General features: G+C 35.4%; 1 protein-coding gene across 1 annotated transcript in view; it reads left to right on the forward strand.

Moving 5' to 3' along the window:
* Positions 1-19,399, forward strand: part of NCAM2 (neural cell adhesion molecule 2) — a 444,936-nt gene that overhangs the window by 246,484 nt on the left and 179,053 nt on the right. The gene's annotated exons all lie outside the window — the stretch shown is intronic.

Raw genomic sequence — 19,399 nt, forward strand, 5'->3', positions numbered from 1 at the left:
AATAGTAATAATAATAATGATAGTAACAGTAATAATAACAATAAATCAAGGTGATAAAGTAACATTACCAAGGAGGTAAATCAAGAGAATGTAGATTTTTCCTACATCTGGACTAATCCTTTCTTCAATAGCCCCGTGCTCCAAACTTTTCAGTTGGGATTCCACAAGAGTATTAAGTTTTATAGAAAATGACTTGAGTATAGTTCTCTCAAGCATGGTTTGTAGCTAATGTCGTTTTTGATGCATATGAGAGAGTTAATACATTGCATACAATGCCTTAGGGCACTGGAGCTTAATTCTCCTGTAAAACTGTGGTTCAGAAGAGATGCTCTACTCCCAAAGTACTGAAAGACCCCACCTCCCTCCTTATTGGGCCAATTAGGGCAAGTAATTGGAGCTCCTCGTCAGGAACTCTATCTTCAGTTACATTATAAACGTGTTTTCACATTTCTGAAACTCAGATATGTCTTACAGCCAATGCGTATATTCAGTAAAGTAGTATTTTCTTTGTTTCCTGATAACTTTTTACTAAGATGATGACCTGCCTTACAATAAATGTCTCATTAGGGTCAGGAAAATTGAGTACCTTCTTTTAAGACCCCATCAGCGCTCCCTTACAGAGTTACCTTTTTCCCCCTATGCTTTAGGACTATAATATAGTGTCCCGGCAGGAAACAAGACTTCTACAGATAAAAAATTATAAGGATCGTTAAAAATTGAAATGGGATGAAATGTTCATAATTGAATTTTTTATTCTATTAAATTCTTTTAAATCGGTGATTTCTCCTACTGCGTTGGACTGCAGAATAAAATGACATTGGATTTAACACAACCAAATATGTTTAATGGTTATTAGAGTAATGGGTTAATATTGCATGGTTCCCACCAAGAGTACCAGGCCTTCTGTGAGCTGGCATTTCAATGATTTCAAGAACCAAGTGCCCTAAGGCTGTCTTTTGTGCTGGTTGATAATGTGCAGTAATAGGTTCGGATAGACTAATTTGTGCCCAAGTGATAGCTAATATATCTTCCTCCCAGGTAGTATTTAAGTTGATTAAAATGGACAAGTCAACATAAGGCTTTTCAAGTGGGAATTTAAAGCACCATTGAAAGCTAATTGGGCAAGACAACGCTTATAAGGGAGAAAGTATACTTGGAGTCGCCAAAATTTTAAATGGATGCTAGGAAAAATTATACTTGCATCAAATTGGATACAAGTGCTTTGGTCCTGCTCGGTTTATGCTGCTGAGGGGCCTGCTTACTTTTCCTAGGAGATTTGCTCCCTTGCTCATTAGCACCTCATGAAAAAATTCCAATTGACTTCTCATGTAATGAAACCACATGTGCCATGTATTTCAAAAATTTTATGGAAAGAGTGATTTATAAAAATTATGATGTCTTTTTTTCCTAACTTTTTTTTCCTAAAAGAGAAAAAATAAGCAAACATTTTATCCAGATATGCAACAGGTAGGTCAGCAAGTCTAATGTTTATACAGAAGAAAGGAAAGATAGAGACTCCTACAAACTTGAATGTGAATGACTTCTTAGAAGACATTCAAATTCATTTTATAAAACAATATTGTGGGGGCCAGCCTGGTGGCGCACGCAGTTAAGTGCATGCACTCCACTTCGGTGGCCCGGAGTTTGCGGGTTCGGATCCCGGGCACGCGGGGCCCACTTGTCACGCCATGCTGTGGCGGCGTCCCATATAAAGTAGAGGAAGATGGGCACAAAAGTTAGCTCAGGGCCAATCTTCCTCGGCAAAAAAGAGGAGGATCAGCATAGGATGTTAGCTCAGGGCTGATCTCCCCCCTCACCAAAAAAAAAACAATATTGTGGACCAAACAAAGCAATTTTATTGGCCATGCTATATCCACAGAGTACCAGTTTGTAACCACTGATAGAAAATGTCAACTCCAAATTTTCACTCAATTTGTGAATATGTTATTAAATATATTAAATTTCATCCAGTGTAATTGTAAGGATTATCTTAGAAGATGTATGAGTAAATAATTAATAAATTAGCCGTCTGGTTATATTTTATTCATAAAAACCAATTTTGATCATAGATTTTTCTCTACAGCTATCCTATTATTACATGATTATAATTTCTTATTGTTTACGAGATAATTTGTCCTCCGCTGGTGCAGAACTAGATTAAACAAAGTGCATGGTTCTTTTTAATACCTGACTCTTCTGTTCTCTCCCATGGGGAAAGAATTAAATGCCGTGTTTTTTTTCTTTTTGATTATATGTTATTTAAAAAAGCTAAGCACTCTCTCTAACATATGTTAGCTAGAATTATTCTTAACAGATAACTTTGTCTACCACTGAATCTTACTATCTTTGCTTTATAAGCTATCTAGCTATGATCTTTAAAGAAAAAATATTGGATTATGAAAGATGCCAAAACACAAGAGACCTGCACAGGAAAATCTTTCAAAAATGAAATCAAAATAAAATGAAAGAAGAGGGGCATAAATAGAATTGTTTAATAGCTTAAGTAATTGTTCTATTTTATATCAAGCAATGAAACAAATAGAAATATTTGCATACCCATACACTCTTTTTTTTTTTTCTTTGTGATGAAGATTAGCCCAGGGCTAACATCTGTCACCAATCCTCCTCTTTTTGCTGAGGAAGACTGACCCTGGGCTAACTTCCATGCCCATCTTCCTCTACTTTAATTGGGATGCTGCCACAGCATGGTTTGATAAGCGGTGCGTCGGTGCGCGCCCTGGTTCCGAACCTGCGAACCCTGGGCCGCTGAAGCGGAGCGGGCGAACTTAACCGTTGCACCACTGGCCGGACCCCTGTACCTATACACTCATCATATTCTTAAGCACTTGAGAAATTACGCTAGATAAACTAGTAGCCAAAATCAATTAAAGTGAAAATGAAATCTTCTGTCAAACTTCCAAAACTTCTCTTTTCCTTTCTTCTCTCCTTCCCGCTCTTCCTCTCCTCACTTCCTTCCTTATCCCAGCAAGGACATCATTTTCCTACCACTTAGCCAGGTCCAAGGCTTCCATTTAAGCTCTCGCATATATATTGATGCTCAATCTATTTTCATGGGGTTAGAAGCATCACCACAATCTGGCTCCAAATTGTCAAATCTCCCAGTACTAGAACCACTGAAAAACTGGCCTTTTTTTTTTTTCACTTCCTTGTGTTCTTGATTGTACTTTTTCAATGTTCTAGGAGCATTTTCCTTTCTCTCCAATTCTGATTGCTGAAGAACTAGATCATTGGACTGCTTCTTCTAAAGTCCTTCTACAGCATTCTGCCGGTAGTAATGTTACTCTCTTTTTACTACTATTACACTTTGATTATGCACTTTTCTCTCATTCTTTCTTGAATATCAGCATAATTAGGAATGTCTCATGTTCCCCACTAGATTAAGCAATCTGAACTGAAGCTGGGTCATTTTTGTAATCCTAACTGTACATTCCTCCTTTACATGATAAGTCCTCAATAAATACTTTTTATTTGAATCTTCCTAAAATCAACCAATCTTTAGAAAACTGTTGTGTTTCTATACTAGAAAATTATTACAACTTAAAATGCCTGCACTTTTGAATTTGTAGATCTCAGGGAACCAGATTAGACACAGGGATTCTAGGACCCAGTAGGCAGTTGGCTGAGATTTGTGAGATAGGATTACTAATGCTTATGAGCTCAGGTTTTGGCATCAGACCTCAGAGAGATATCCTGGCTCTCATCTGAGGATACAAGAAATTTCAAAACGCAGAGGGATTATAAAATCTAAGACCTTTGCAAGATGCCCAAGTCCAAGAATCAGAAAGGAGATATAAAGATGAGTCAAAGCAAAAGCATTGATCAGAAGCAAGTACCAAAACCAGAGTTCACTTCAGGTTTCTGAAAACCAAGACAGTCTAAATTTTCATTTCATTGTATTTATTTTTGTTTGTTTGTCTTATTTACTCATTTTTCCTTAACTGTGTGTCAAACCCTACTTGAAGCTTGTTACATTATTCTTCACTTTAATTCTCAGAAAGACTCTATAAGTGCTGTTCATCTGCCACTTTACAGGTGAAGAATCTGCAACTGCAAGAAATCAAGAAAGCTAACATTTTGCACAGCTATGCAGTGGCAAAGCCAGGATATCTTACTCAAGTCTGACACCAAAATCTGAGCTCTTAATCGCATATAACCCTTCCTCAGAAATCTGGGCCAAGTGCCTGAAATCAAAGCTGTTATTTGTGGCTTGGATTTTTATTTGCCACCTAGGTCAGATTTGTGGATGATCAGAAAACGGCATGTTGATCAATTGGCATACCCTTATGCTCAGGTTGCCCCGCTCTGGAGCATCTTTTGGAAAGAGGTTGGATTTAAAGACTAGACCATAACCAGTCATCTGAACCATAACCTTCTTACCATGAAAATTGCTGAAGTTGACACGATTTTACTATGCAATATGCTTCACCTCTTCAGTTGTCCAGTCTAGGTCTGGAGTAAAGAACTGTAACAAAGCAAGACACTTCTAAGGCAGGATAAATATACCTGAAGTGTATGTGGAGGAGTTAGAATGAAAGGGCCACTTCAGTGATTTTACACTACTCAGGGTGGGAAGTCCTCCATTTGTGACAAGGTTGGTTTTGTATATCCTGTGAAAAGAGACAGATGTTGTTCCCAACATGTGTACCCTCAATCTATTTCATGGTGATAGTTAGCATGTATATTATATTAGGAGTTTTCAAGAACTTTTTGCATTAAAACAAGTTTGGTTCCAAGTGAAATCTTGGATAGAATAAACTCCAAGCTATCAGAATGATATCGACAACATGGCTAGGACACAGCTGAAGTGTTGGTATCCTGCCATCATTTGAAAGTTGGGATCATAATATCTCTTTATACCTTTTAGGATTGCTCTTGTCCTTAGCACTGATATCAGATGTATTCCTGTAGTGCAACATGCTATAGCTTATCAGTAGCTTCCAGACATCCCTGTGAGATGCGCCCTATTTTTGAAGAGACTAAAGAGTGCCTCTTATATTGCACTTTGTTAAAGACTTTCCTTCCCAGAATCTAAGGCCTGCTGTTTTAATCAAGCAGGGCTTCACCATGCTATGAGATCTCTAAGCTATCTCTGCTTACTTCTGCATCTCTGGTATTATGGCCAGGAGGAGGTGATCTGCTGCTAACATTATACTGTATCCTTCAGCTGATGGTGTTTTGGCTTATGAGATAGGATGCCTTTGGAAATATTTGACTAAAAACACTCTTTCAAATTATTTTGAAGAATACTCTGTGTTTTCTTCTTCTTCTTTTTTTTTTTTCCATAACACTAATCACTTCTAATATATAATTTACTTATTTCTCATGTTGGTCTGTCTCTCATCTGCTAGAATGTAAACTTCACAGGGGCAAGGTCTGTTTTCTTCACAGAGGTAAGCTGACTGCCTAGAGTAGTACTTGGCATGTAGTAGGATCCCCATTAATATTTGCTGAATGAATGTGGTCCAACATATTTGGCATTGGCTGAGCTATGGCCCTTCTACTGTAGGCTTCAGTGATTAGGCCTAAGAGTTTCAGGGTGCCAGACTATTTCAGCAATTGCCTTTTTCCCTAGAACATAGCTTTCTTCAAAAGTTTGCCCTCAAACATGGTCCCTGGTTGTGACTGACACTGTGGATAAGTAAGCACTGAGTAACTGCCTCCTTAATATAGGTATGTAGCCATACCTACGCCATGTTTAAAGCCAAATTTTCAGTAAGGTAGGATAGACTGAGTTAGGGTATGTCTAGGGTAGGGTCAGTTCTGGCTGCTATAACAAAATACCATAGACTGGGTGGTTTAAATAACAAACGTTTATTCTTCACAGTTTTGGAGGCTGAAAGTCTGAGATGAGGGTACCAGCATGGTCAGGTCTGGTGAGATCCAACTTCCAGGTTGCAGGCTACTTCTTGTTGTATCTTCATATGGTGGAAATAGAGTGAGAGAGCTCTTTAGTGTCCCTTTTATAAGGACATGAATCCCATCATGAGGGCTCCACTCTCATGACCTAATTACCTCCCAAAGGACCCACTTCCTACTACTGTCACATTGGGGGTTAGGATTTCAACATATGAGTATTGAAAGAACACGTACATCCAGTCCATTGCAGGGTAGACCAGAATGGAGGCAGAAATAATAATGTTTTCAATTACTAGAATACCATAGATGTTACTGGTGACTAGACTAGTCCCTTTTTTTGCATATAGAGGTCAATTATTTTACCTGGATGGTGGAACATTGGTTGATGGACTGCTTATATCTTCATGCAAACACAATGAACTGTTGGACACCCTTGATTGTTGGAGAGTCTCCCACACTTGGATACTGGGATAGAGTCTCCCCCTCCACTTGTTGATGATGTAAAGTTCCAGTTCTATCACATGCGTTTCCTAAGAGGTGCCATGGATCCAAATGCAGAGACCAGAGGCTCACACAAAATTCAATCTAAAGAATAATTTACAATATATTTCAAGTATATTATAGTTCCTTAGCCTAGAGATTCAAGTACTATCCTGTTAATGAACGTCTAGAAGAAGGGGAGTCATTTCTGTGTGTTGGAAACACCTGTGATCACATCCAGAGGAGATTATTTATACCCTGGAAGTCCAGCTTCATGAAACATTACAGAGAGAGTAGTGACCTTGAATGGTGTGTACTCAGTAACACTGGAAAAGGAAGAATCCTCTGTTCTTTACTAAGAGCACTGGGGCATCTTTGAGGAGGTCATTGTGCGTTCCCTCCTTTGGCTTTCCTGATTTGGACCTGTCACCATTCATCTTTTTAATCAAGCTGCTAAGGTAGAATAGAACTCTACAGTGATTTAGGATGCCCAGTCCCTAGGAACCATTATTATAGCCTTTATGCATATAGGAGGAGAACTTTGCACTGTTCCAGTCTTTCAGATAAACAAGTCATAAAAAAGGAAACCACTTGTCTGGGATTACCATTAAACTGTAAACTCTGATGGATTGAGTTGGAATCCAACCAAATTTCTCTGGAGGTTAGGAACAAAAGCTGGTCACTGGAGTAATCACAGAATTGACAGCCAAACACTCCCATCAGTTAAGTGGAAAGTGAAGTACACTGTTTACATGATTTTATCCCCCACTCTGGATGGGAGAAAGAAGCTTCAGGAACCTTTGAAGCTAGAGAAAATGCCGTATAGAATCTTTCTAGCTATTTAGAGCAGGTTGCTTGCCATCTGAGACTGTAAGAGCCCAAGAAATCTAACAGTGTCTTCTAGATTTTTACCAGGCCAAATGGTACCAAAAAATAAAATCAAGAATTCAGGAAACAGAGGTTAAGAGAAAGAACATATATCTTTTGAAATTTATGAGCCAGCTATACTCACACATGTATGATAGGGAAAGGAAACCCACGTATTTCAACTTTCAGTTAGTGGGGTGAACCTTAGATACATGTATCTTTTTGCTCTTGATTCAGATTGGTTCTTGGTTCAGCTGTGCATTTTGGGATCTAGTCAGTTTTCTGACTCCTTGTATGGGTGTCTAAAGGGACTAATTGATAAAGTTTAAAAGCACAAGTGCAAACAGATTCACAAAAGTTTAATTATTTTGAAAAACAACTTGGGAAGATAAAGTTGAACATTATTTATGAGTTATAAGATGTGTACTTTTTACTGTTAATATTCTATTTTAAAGTATATGTATTCATATGAATTAGTAATACTCTTTCTTCACTTCTGTTAAGATACTAAGCTAGGTTACAAAATATTAAAATATGAAAGATTTTATCATCCATGCACAACTAGCTCAGTTGCGTGAGATACAGTAGGTTTGAATGAAAAGGATTAATGAATAGATGAGAGTGTTATTTTGGTCTTGAAGCCTATCATATAAGTCATTGATATAGTAAAAATCATCTTTCTCTGCAATCAACCAATCAATCAAATAGTATATATTCAGATTTATTTGTTTCTTTCCTTATTTACCTGATATTTAAATAAAATGATCTTATTCTAGAAAATCTTTTAAAAATGTAAGTAAAATAAGTACCATCTTCCTCTCTGGAAGGGAATCCCCCAAGTCAACTTTTTCTCTATTCTGAGAAGGTACCCAATCTGCTCTTTTACTCAAATTCTTCAACAAAATATCACCAAGTGTTTTGGAGATCCAAAGTCAGGCTGGGTATTAATAGTCTAAGCACAAATCCCCCTCTGCATTATCCATTATCCTGGGGCCTTCAGAAACAGATGAGTCTTATGGACCTCTTTCCTTACCTGTAACCTGAGATCCCTAGACTAGAGATCCTGTAGGTACCTTCAGGCTATAATAATCTAAGATTCTGAGATGCCTGAAATGCTTTCACTGAAGAAAAAGCTTTCTCTATATTTAGCAATTCAAACTAATTTGCTGTTTTTAAATTTCTGTGGCTTTCCCTCCATATATCAATGAGCAAGTTGAAATAAATTCTTTGTAAAATATGCTTTCTTTTTGTAATACTTAATCTTAGTATTAAACATGAATTCCCTGGCTATAAAGTTACCCTATAATTCATTTGGAGGCCTAAAAAACAGAACTTTGCTTGACTTCTTAAAACATATAAATCATTTATTTCGTGGAAGTGCGAGTTTTTCAGCCTGGTGAAATATTTGTCCCGTGGTTACCTAACAGCAAACTTTGTATATGTTCTCAAGTATATCTACCCAGTGATTCCATACATGGTTGTTGAGTGAACCTATAAGTTAATTAGTAAATAATTGCATATATCTGAATTATAAATGTCAATTTTGTTCTAGTAATCATTGTTACCATTTACTACTGAAAACCTTAAAATATTATGACACACGCCTTGTTATATTCTTTCAAAATTATTTTAAAGGTATGTATTCCTATAGAAATATTCTGGAATCTATAACATAAAGTATTTATGTGATAGTAATTTTATGATTTGCACTGAGCAGAGGAAATTAGTATACTCTCACGTTAAGGGTGACAGCTTTCATTGGTCCCTCATTTTAGTGCTTCTAATTTAAAACATTTTTATTCCTAAAGCTGAGGAAGACGTGTTCCTTTTTCTTTCCACTCTATTTCACAGTAACATTTACAATATGCTGACGGGTTTTGCATTTTCTAACAATGTATATCAAGGTATGCTCATAAGCAGTGTAAATGTTGAATAGCTGGTACTATAATACCACCCTGGAAAGGAAGGAAGGCGGAACATTCTGGCTGAACTGTTGTGTGACAGATGTTTGATTTCTGATTTGTCAGGCTTGTAAATAAGGTTTAGGCTGACCTTATTCTGGAGAGAAACCCCCACATGTGGAGTAGACAAAGCACTTACATAGGCATCCCGAGACTTAGGAATTAGGCCCAGTGCAAACACTCTCCCTTAATTTAATTTATTACTGCATAGTGTTAGCAGTGATTCAAAATATTGCACACTGTTCTATGCTGGTTTCATCAAGGCAGCTAATAACTTACATGTCTAAGTGGTGCCTGTTGAAATAAACTTGGATTGGATATAGAACTTGGACTTGCTGCCTCTTCACAATATTTTAGTTTTAATTAAATGTCACACTCAAAATAAGTGATGAGTGAGCTGTTCCTGGTCTTGTAATGGACTCGAGGCCTAACTACCACATAAACACACATTGCTTCGCTCATCACTCAGATGACATTCTCAGCCTAATTGGCATAAAGGCATATTTTCTACTTTTATTTACATTAAGTGATATATTAAAAAGGATCAACTTTAAAACTAAAATATGGAGAAGGGAGTCTTATTGCTTCTTATTTGATAAATATTAAAGTATCGTATGTAATTATTTTACTTTTATTAATAAACTATTGTACTAAGTATTTCCATGCAATAAAATTTGCTTAAATTATATTTGGAGTTGTAACTTCTATGTCTCCTTCTTAAACTTATTGCGTGTCATTTAATTTCAAACAATGTATTTTAGGAAAAAAAATCATTTTGTCTGTTTTCAAAACAAAATATATTCCAATAAGCATATACTTCATGTCACAAACATTTTCTCTTTAGTATGATGTATTCACTTTAATTTCTTGGAAGGCCCAGGTTTTTAAATGTTTGACATATTGGAGATTCTCAATATTTATATGATTGATTTTTGGTTAGTGCTGTGGTTCAATGGCGGATGAGAGTGTAATGATCAGAAAATATATTGCCTCGCCATTATGGTCTTCCCAAACTCATCATTTTTTGACATTTCCTTACAGACCTTCTCACCTTCACTTTCAGTTCTTTCTTTCTTTCTTTTTAAAATTTATTTGCCCTTTCTTTTCATTCACATAGCCTATTTTGAACATCAGTTTTTTAGTACGGGTCATTTGGATGACATTTTTGTACATTTTACGTTCATGTGTGAAACGTGTGTTTGAATTGAAACACACACACACACACACACACAAACACGATTACTGAACAATCACATGGGAGCAAACTTTTTACTCAAAAGTCACTTAATGTGTCACTAATTTAATTTATGCAAATTTTTATAGATTTAGCATGATATATGTTCTCAAAAATAGAATAGTCTACAGAGAACAAAAATAGATTTAAAACTGTATTTTATTAGATTCAACCAATAGAAACATTCATGGAGCAATATGAATAAGAAATTTTTCATTTTTTTGTTTCATTTTACTGTATATCACTCCATCCATACACTGATATTTTAGCATGGGGTCTTTTCCAAACCCTATGCTGAGTGGGCAGACTAAGATGAATAAGGTATTCTTAATTTTTCCAAGATTATCTAGTCCAGTGGAGAAACAGATGTGTGAACAAAATTGGGTATATATTCATTGCTACTGGGAAATAGTACAGAAACTCAAAACAAACAACCTTCTTTAGTTTCAGATTAATTTTAAATAAAATAACATTACATGAACTTGAATAAGGGAATATAATGCCTTTAAGTTAGCATACAAATACATTTCTTACTTATTAAAAATTATAAAATTCTTATTAACGTATTTCAGTGCAATGTGTTAAGTGTTCTAAGAGAAAGTCCTGCAGGATTTTACAAGATACTGGAGGGTGTGGTTTACTGCCCGGAGGACTCAAGTAAGTCTGTAACAGAAAGTGGTAGGCATGTCCCTGGATGAGAAAAAGGAGAAGGGCTCTATTAAATAAGGAAAACAATGCAAAAATAAATAGAGAAATAGGATAGTGGGGACTATCTGCAAAACCTCCTGATAGTTTAACTATTATGTGTGTTTTATTTTGATTTGGTTTTGCTCCCATTCCTGGAAAGTGGCAGGAAATAAAGTTGAGTGAAGTCAGGTCATGACCAGATTGTGAAAGGTCTTACACGTCAAGTGTGAAGGAGTTTGGGTTTTATGTATACACAATGGGAAGTATATGTGCACTACAGAATGGTAAATATGTTGGGTTGTCATAGTCCAACCCAGTGCTGATCGCATTATAATGTGCACACAGATCAGCTGGGGATCTTGTTGAATTATGGATTGTGATTCGGTCTGTGTGAAGTGAGACTTGAGATTCTGTATTGCAAAGAAGCTCCTAATTGAGGCCAATGGTATTGTACTGGGGATGACTTTCTAGATAGCAATGGTTAGCACCTGGAACCTACTTAAAATAGAGACTCCTAGGCCTTACATCAAATATATTGCATCACATCTTCCAGGGATGGGCCCAAAACCAAATAAAAACAAAATGCACATATACACCAAACACACACACACACACACTTCCTCAGATGTTTTTGATAAACCCAATACCTGACCTTGGTTAATTTTGCAGAACACTCACCAGACCAGGCTATCAATGGTGAGAAATAAAACTAAGCCAGCGAGGATGCAAAACAGAAATAGATTTGAGAGTCATTTAAAGGAAAAGTGATTTGGATTTTATGAGTTTTAAATTTGATAGAGGAAAGGATGAGAGCCTTGGATATTTCTATTTTTTTATGGCAAAATAGATTCAATAGATAATAATAGCATAACTTAAGACAGAGGCTAAAGAGTGGGATAAGACAGGAAGAGAATGTTCTTGAGTTTTGATATGCTGACTTTGAGAAATATAATTTTTTTTAAAGTAAAGTGATACAATAGGTACTAGCAAATATGTTTCCAGACCTCAAAAATGATGACAGAGATACACACACACACACACACACACACACACACACACACACATATTCTATCTATAATTAATATATAGAAGAGGGGATGCTAGCCAAATTGAGGCTGAATTTTGAGTGCCTACAATGGGCCAGATTATATAGGGCACTATATGTATAGATATATAGATATATAGATATAGATAGATAGATAGATAGATAGATAGATAGATAGATAGATAGATATAGATGTGAAGGGCATTGGTGAAGCAGTAAGATCACAGACACTCAATGACTGGATTCAAATCTGACTTCACCACATATTGGATGAGTGACCTTTAGCAAGTCATGACACCATCCCTTGCCTCAACTTTCTCATCTCTAAAATAGGAATGATAATAGTACCTACTTAATCAGACTGTTTAAGCATTAAAGGAATTATTTCAGGCACACTGCTTAAAACCATAAATAGTGTATATCATACCAGCATATAGTAAATATCATATGTGTGTTTGCAGTAGAAGAAAGTATATAGAACTCTAAGAGAGGAAACAAAGGAAAGATTACTAAGAAACACAAATATTTAAGGTATCTGTGAAAGAAGAGATGAAGCTGAGAAGACTAAAATAGGAGTAATCAGAAGAGTGAGCAGAGAATAAATATGTAGAGGTCATAGAATGGGACAGCTGAGGAACAAAGTGGTCAGCAGTATCTCATCTGTCATCAAATCAAATAAAAAAGAAAGCTGAAAATTGTTACTGGATTTGAACTTTAGAAAGTTGTGTTTGACCTTAGGAACAGCAAACTTAGTTGAATGGAGAGGACAGAAGTAAGTTGTAATGGAATAAAGAACGACTGGGGTCCTGGAGAGTTCTTTTTATTCTTTATTTTTGGAAAATAATGTAATGAAGACAGGTAGGATATACCATAGTAATTTGAGAGAGAAGCAGGGAAAGGATAATTTTTCTTTTTATATTATTTGGTTATTTTGTTTGGTTTTCTTTTTTGTTTCATTTATTATTATTTACTTTTTAGGATGGAAGTGATTAGACAGTGTCTATAGCTTGACAGGAAAGGGCCAATAGAGAGAGAAGCATTAAGGAGGTAGACCAGTTGCTCCTAAAAAGACCCAGGTCATCTAGCAACTGAGAGGTTTGTTTTCCTAATTTAGGATGAGAAGATTGAAGAAGATTGAGACACATAGAAACAACTATCGGATTTTCTAAAATGTTTGATGATAAAGTATTTCTCTCTTAAATGCTCCAAAAGTTCTAAATTTTCTTGAACATTGTAGCAATTTTCAAAATCTAATAACCCACATAAGCTGTTATAATATATTGACATGAAAATTTGATAATAAAGTGAATAATTAAATAAATTAGGTGCATAATTCTCTCAAAGCAGGTACAATTTTAAAATATTTCAACAAGAAAATCATATTCATTTGGTATAATCAATAATTTATAAGGACTGTCTATGAATAAGACTCCTTGAGAGTTTTTGTAATTGCTAAATGAGTGCCTTAGTCCTCTAACTCTCTTGATGTGGAGGCCAAGGAAAAAAGTGCTTGCTTGAAAAATGTTACAAGTCATCGTACCAAAATAAATCAGTGCCTTAAGTTGTCTCTGCATGTCTGTTAGAATTTTAAGTGAATCCAACTCTGCTTTGTGTCAGACACATAGTAGACTAAGTTGTCAGTTTTTAAATCTCTGCAGGTGACAAACTGGCCATTTTAAATGTCGCTGTTAAATGTTGTATCAAATTTCAATGGACTCTTGGTCCCCTGATGGAACTTAGAAATGCCAATGGCTTCATTATATTTATATTCTTGTAAATTAAGAAAGTCCCTTTTGAATATCTGCTATTTGATCTGCACTCTTACTTAAATTATAAATATTAATTTAAGCTTGTTATGATAGCAATTATCTTTGCTAAAATATTGCCTGTGTTCTATTTGAGAAATAATTCTCATTTATGAAATAAGTTGACCTTCATATTTTCCTCTCCATTGGCTCTTCTCCTGAAATTCTTTTTCATGTTGATGACCCTTGGTTCACTGAAGTAAAAATCTTAACATCTTTGACTTTTTCCGTTTTTAACTAATGTTCTAATTGATCACAGAGATAACTCCTAATTTGAATTTTTTTGTTACATCCATTCTTACTTTTCCATATTCTTTGCCATCAGCCAACCCAGATACTCATCATAACAAACCCTAAAGTGCTTGTTCCCTTAATTCAATTTGTCAATCATCCTGTATTCTGACTAATCTTTATAAAATGCCAATTTTGCCATGCTAGTTTTTATTTATAAATAATTAATGGACAAAAATTTAAGTCCAGACATTTTACAATGGTTTTTGAGATCTTCCAATTTCCTTTCAAGACTACTTCTCCAATGATAATATGTTACCAATATTTTACATTAGATCAACCTCATCTATATTGATCTACTAATTATTCCCTGAATGTTCCTTGAACATTTTGCCCTACCTGACCTGGAATGTCCTCCTTCTTTCTGTCTTTTTATTACCATATCTATCTCATCTTTTTGTTTTTTTCAAGTTTTATTGCCCTCTATACAGCCTTCTTGATTGTAAAACTCATAGTGGCCATGATTGATACACATCATCTTGGTTTATCATTCGTCTTTTTATGTAGTGTTGTAGTCTTTCCAATAATTTGCAAATTACTTTGACATTAGGAACTAAGGCTTATTATTTTTGCATACCATAGCATCTAAAAGAGTGATTTGCAAAACTCGTAAAAGTCAATAAGTACTTACTGATTTTGGTAAATGATTTTTAATTTACCCGACTCTACTTTTAAGGTGGACATTACATGCATTTCTTTGAGAATAGTTCACAAAGGACATAGATTTATTATGGCTCCACTTTTCAGTCTATGGGTTTACAACTTTTTCTTACCTTAAATATGAATGTCTTGCAAAGATGCTGGCATTTTTTGACTATCCAATCCCAACTCTAATACAAAAATTTGATTTATTGATTGATTTATAAAGAATGCCATCATTTAATCAATAACGCTCCTTATGTGAAATGAATCTATGTAACATTATACCCTTCACAGTTTTCTTCAACGTCATTATATCTATTCCAAATACGTAAGAAGAGTAAAACATCAAAATTAGATTTTTCAACATCAGTAAATGCCATTGTATTTTCAAACCTAGATAGAAATTTTAATTAGAAATGCTTAATATCGTTTGTCTACATTGAATAAAGCCCCCATATCACTAACATCTTTTATTTCTTTGTGCCTAAATTGAAAGGCCAGAAATGAAGTAGAGATTAACTGGATACATATCAAACATATTATTCCTGTCCAGTTTTCTCTGAACATAGCTTTTGGCATCAGAAAACTAATTTTCTTCTGATATTTGGGTCCAAAACGAGTCTCTTGGAGGTGGCCATGGGTCGAGAATCATCACAAGAATCTCTGGATGTTAAATCATTAGAGTAATGATTAAGGCATGACCTTAAATTTTAGTTCTCTAGGTTTTTCCTAAACTGCACATGTTTTAATATATCTGTAGAGGTCAGTTAGAGCAAATCTAGCCTTTGGGAAATGTATTAAGGAATTATGTGTTTTCCTTATATTCTTTTAATACTTGAAATATAGCAATGTGCCCAATCACCAAAATGTCCATGAAAAATACAGTCTTGATTAATGGGTGAATTGATAGTTTGTGCTGAATGAAAAATTAACCAAGTATTTTAATATAAATTAACTAATTAATTTCAAGCTCAATTTCATTTTATTGCAATGAATATGTTATTTATTACACTCATCAGCAAATCATTGTAAAATTGTTCAGAACTGTATTTTACTTTTAAAGTGCCTACATATTTCAAGTTTTGTCTTTTCTATAAACTTTTCTTAAAAAATCAAATTTACTTCAAAGGTCAAAGGTGGGAATTATTTAAGTAATATTTGGCAGACTGCTCAAACTCTCTGATATCCTTAAATCCAATTTAAGACAATGAAGTCATTCCAAAATTTTATATTGTTAATACTGTTAATGTTCTGTACTTAGAGTATAATAGGCTCTTTGTGTTTGTCCATTATTCTGCCGTGTATTTATAGAGGAGAAACAAAAGTGAGGTTGATGAGCCTTCACCTCTAGGAATTTACATTTAAATAAAGGAGAGAAGTAAATATAATTATCAACAATGTAAATTTCATTTGTTTAGTGAAAATGCCTACTGATCAAAGATATTTATTTGTTGATGCTTAGATGAGGCTCTCAAAGAATGTTTTGTGAAGTTATTGATATTTTAGTTTTGTTTTGAAGATAGAATGTGGTCAGCTATATGGAGATGTGAGAAAGGGAGATGAAGGCAGAGGAAATAGTTTGAGCAAATGCAGAGTGGTTGAAAGGGTGAGTCAGGGGAGAAGGAGCAAGGATAATTAACTGTAGTTGTCGATAGCAGCAGAAGCATTGGGAAGGAGTAATTGGAAGTAAACTTGGAAAGGTAAGTTTTCTTTCAATTAAAATTTTTATGATAATTAATTAATTTGACAAAGCAAATCTGCTTTGAAGAATTTTGAGTAGGCAGGTGAAATTAAATAGTTTTAGAAACTTATGCTTGCAACAGCCTGAGAAATACTTCCACGGGAAGAGAGAGTAAAGAGATAAAAGTCAGAAAAAGAAATATGGAATCTGATATGTCACTATCTCCGATTAAAATAAATCTCAGATTAAAGTTCATGAGTGCATGTGTTAGGGAAAGAGTGTTGGAAATAAACAAGAATGCATACAAGTGATATTTCAGAAGTTACATCTCCAAGACTCAAAAATTGATTGATGGTGACCAAAAATGGAATATGAATACTGAGTAATTTTTGGTAGAAGGGGAATGGGTTCAGTTTGCACATAGAAAGTTTGAAATTAAATTATGGTATCCGACTGAATACTAGCTGACGGTTGGAAATTGCAGTATTAGATTTTGGGAAAGTGCAGACTGAAGATTCAAAGAGAAAAGGAAGTTGACGCCATGAAATAAGATGATGTCTTAAAGGAGAAAGTAGAGGGAGGAAAGAAAAGAGGAACAAAATCACAATTCCCTCTTTTCTTTTAACCATATAACCTATTTTCTGCCTCCTTTCCTTCTAACCATAGATAAGTCCAAACTTCCCCAATTTATAAAAGCCCCGACCACATGCCCAGAATTGATCCCCCAAACCTGATCGCTCGTCTCTGAAATATTAGACTTACTCGAACACTTGTTGATCGCTGTAATGTGCCAAGCACTCTCTGAGTAAAAAGGAACTATGAATAAAAATAGGATCCAAGATTGAGAGGAGAGAAGAAAGCCATGTAGACCAGCCTAAGTTTCCCAGAGAGGTTTCCAGAAAAAGAAGGAATTTATCAATTGATGATGGGGATTACAAGGAAACATATTTTAAAGAGCTTAACAACATGTTGACAAGTCTTTCTTGATAAATATTTTCTTCCTTTCTCATGTTTTTGATTCCACATTTTATTTCTTTAAACTTTTTCAACATAGTTATGGTACATTCTTAATCTAATTCCATTTTTTGAAATTTCTTGGATCTATTTCTCCTATTGGTTGCTTCACCTGGCTCTTGCTCACAGTGCCTTGTTTCACCATGTATTTTATAATGTCACAATGTGAGTTTAGGTTAAAGAGAGCTTTCTTTATAAAAATCTTGAGCAGTCGGGGCTGACGATGTAGTTACTCTGAACAGGATTTATGTTTACTTCTGCCATTTAGCTGTGAGCCCTACCATGTGACACTGCTTTTTAGTTTAATTTCTCAGCTTGAGGTTTCCCAAAGAACACATGTTTGTAATTAAAACCTCAAACCTGGGACATGGCAGAACTGTGGTTAATCTATTTAAGGAGAAACATTTTCCCCCTAGCCAGCCCCGGTGGTGAGGATTCCAGGATCTCACCTCGGTCTGGGTCCTCGTTCATTTCCTGGTTAGGGAACCACACCACCCATCTGTCGGTTGTCACACTGTAGTGGCTGCTTGTTGCTATGATGCTGAAAGCTATGCCACCAGTATTTCACATACCAGCAGGATCACCCGTGAGGGACAGCTTTCAGCAGAGCTCCCAGACTACAAAGAAGGACCTAGCCACCCAATTCTGAAAAAATTGGCCATGAAAACCCTCTGAATAGCAGTGGAGTATTGTCTGATGTAGGCTGGAAGGTGAGAGAATTTTGCAAAAAAACAGGCCAGGTTTCTGCTCTGCTGTACACAGGGTCGCTAGGAGTTGGAATGGACTGGACGGCACTAACAACAAAAAATTTTCCCCCTACACAGGCCAGGAAAGACAGCTCTCCTTGTCATCGCCCTTTTGGCAGTGGGCTGATTTATTCTATACCTTTATCATACCAAGGGGGAATCTTATTCTGGCCCGGAGTTATCTGGTGTTCTATAGCACCCCTTTTCTAGACAAGCTTGTATTCTGTCTATGTTCAATCTGTGCACCTTTGGGTTACTGTGATCCACAAATTCCCAGAGTCGGCTTGTACTCTAGTTTTTCGATTTTTCTCCACTTTTTCTCTTGAGGCTCTATTACTTTACTTGGAAACTCAGCTATGCATTTCTAGAAGCAAGGGATGGTGGGACAGTGTTTTGGGGAGCAGTCACACTATCCTGTCCACCATATTATTAGAAATATAAGTCTTTCAATTTGTATTAGAACATAATTTTAATTAGCTTCTAAAAGTCTAGAATACTCAGCTATTTTATTTCAAATTTGACAACAAACTTATTGAATATCTCCTCTATATTATTGTCATTATCCGAGTTCCTTCGCTTAGCTTATTTTTCTTGTGATGTGTTCATTCACCTTTCCCTATTCAATGTTCCCTCTCTTTCCTGTGTGTGCCTCCTTTCATGGAAATATTTTAGTAAACACTCAACATGTAGTTTATTTATATTTTTATTCTTGTAATAACAGTGTAAGATTTTACTCTTTTAAACAGGTCTCAGATGTTGTGCAAAAATTTTCATTAGCTATTGCCCCATCTGGTAGCACGTATAGACCAAGCATGTAAATATGAAACAGCTGAGTATTTTGCTTATTTACTTGACAAACAAATTTCAAAATATTAGCTTGAATAAGTCCTCTCTTTGGTCTGGTTGTGAAGTGCATAATAATGTAACAGACATAATGTTATTAGGGTTTTACAAAACTTTGTTTTCTCTTTAACACGTAATAAAAAATTGGGGGGAAAATAATTGCTGTTTGTATCATGTGGTTTACATAGATCATGTAATAAAATCTTAGAAGTTGTGTTAAAACCGT

The sequence above is a fragment of the Diceros bicornis genome, chromosome 27, assembly GCF_020826845.1.
Source record: "Diceros bicornis minor isolate mBicDic1 chromosome 27, mDicBic1.mat.cur, whole genome shotgun sequence".
NCBI lineage: Eukaryota > Metazoa > Chordata > Mammalia > Perissodactyla > Rhinocerotidae > Diceros > Diceros bicornis.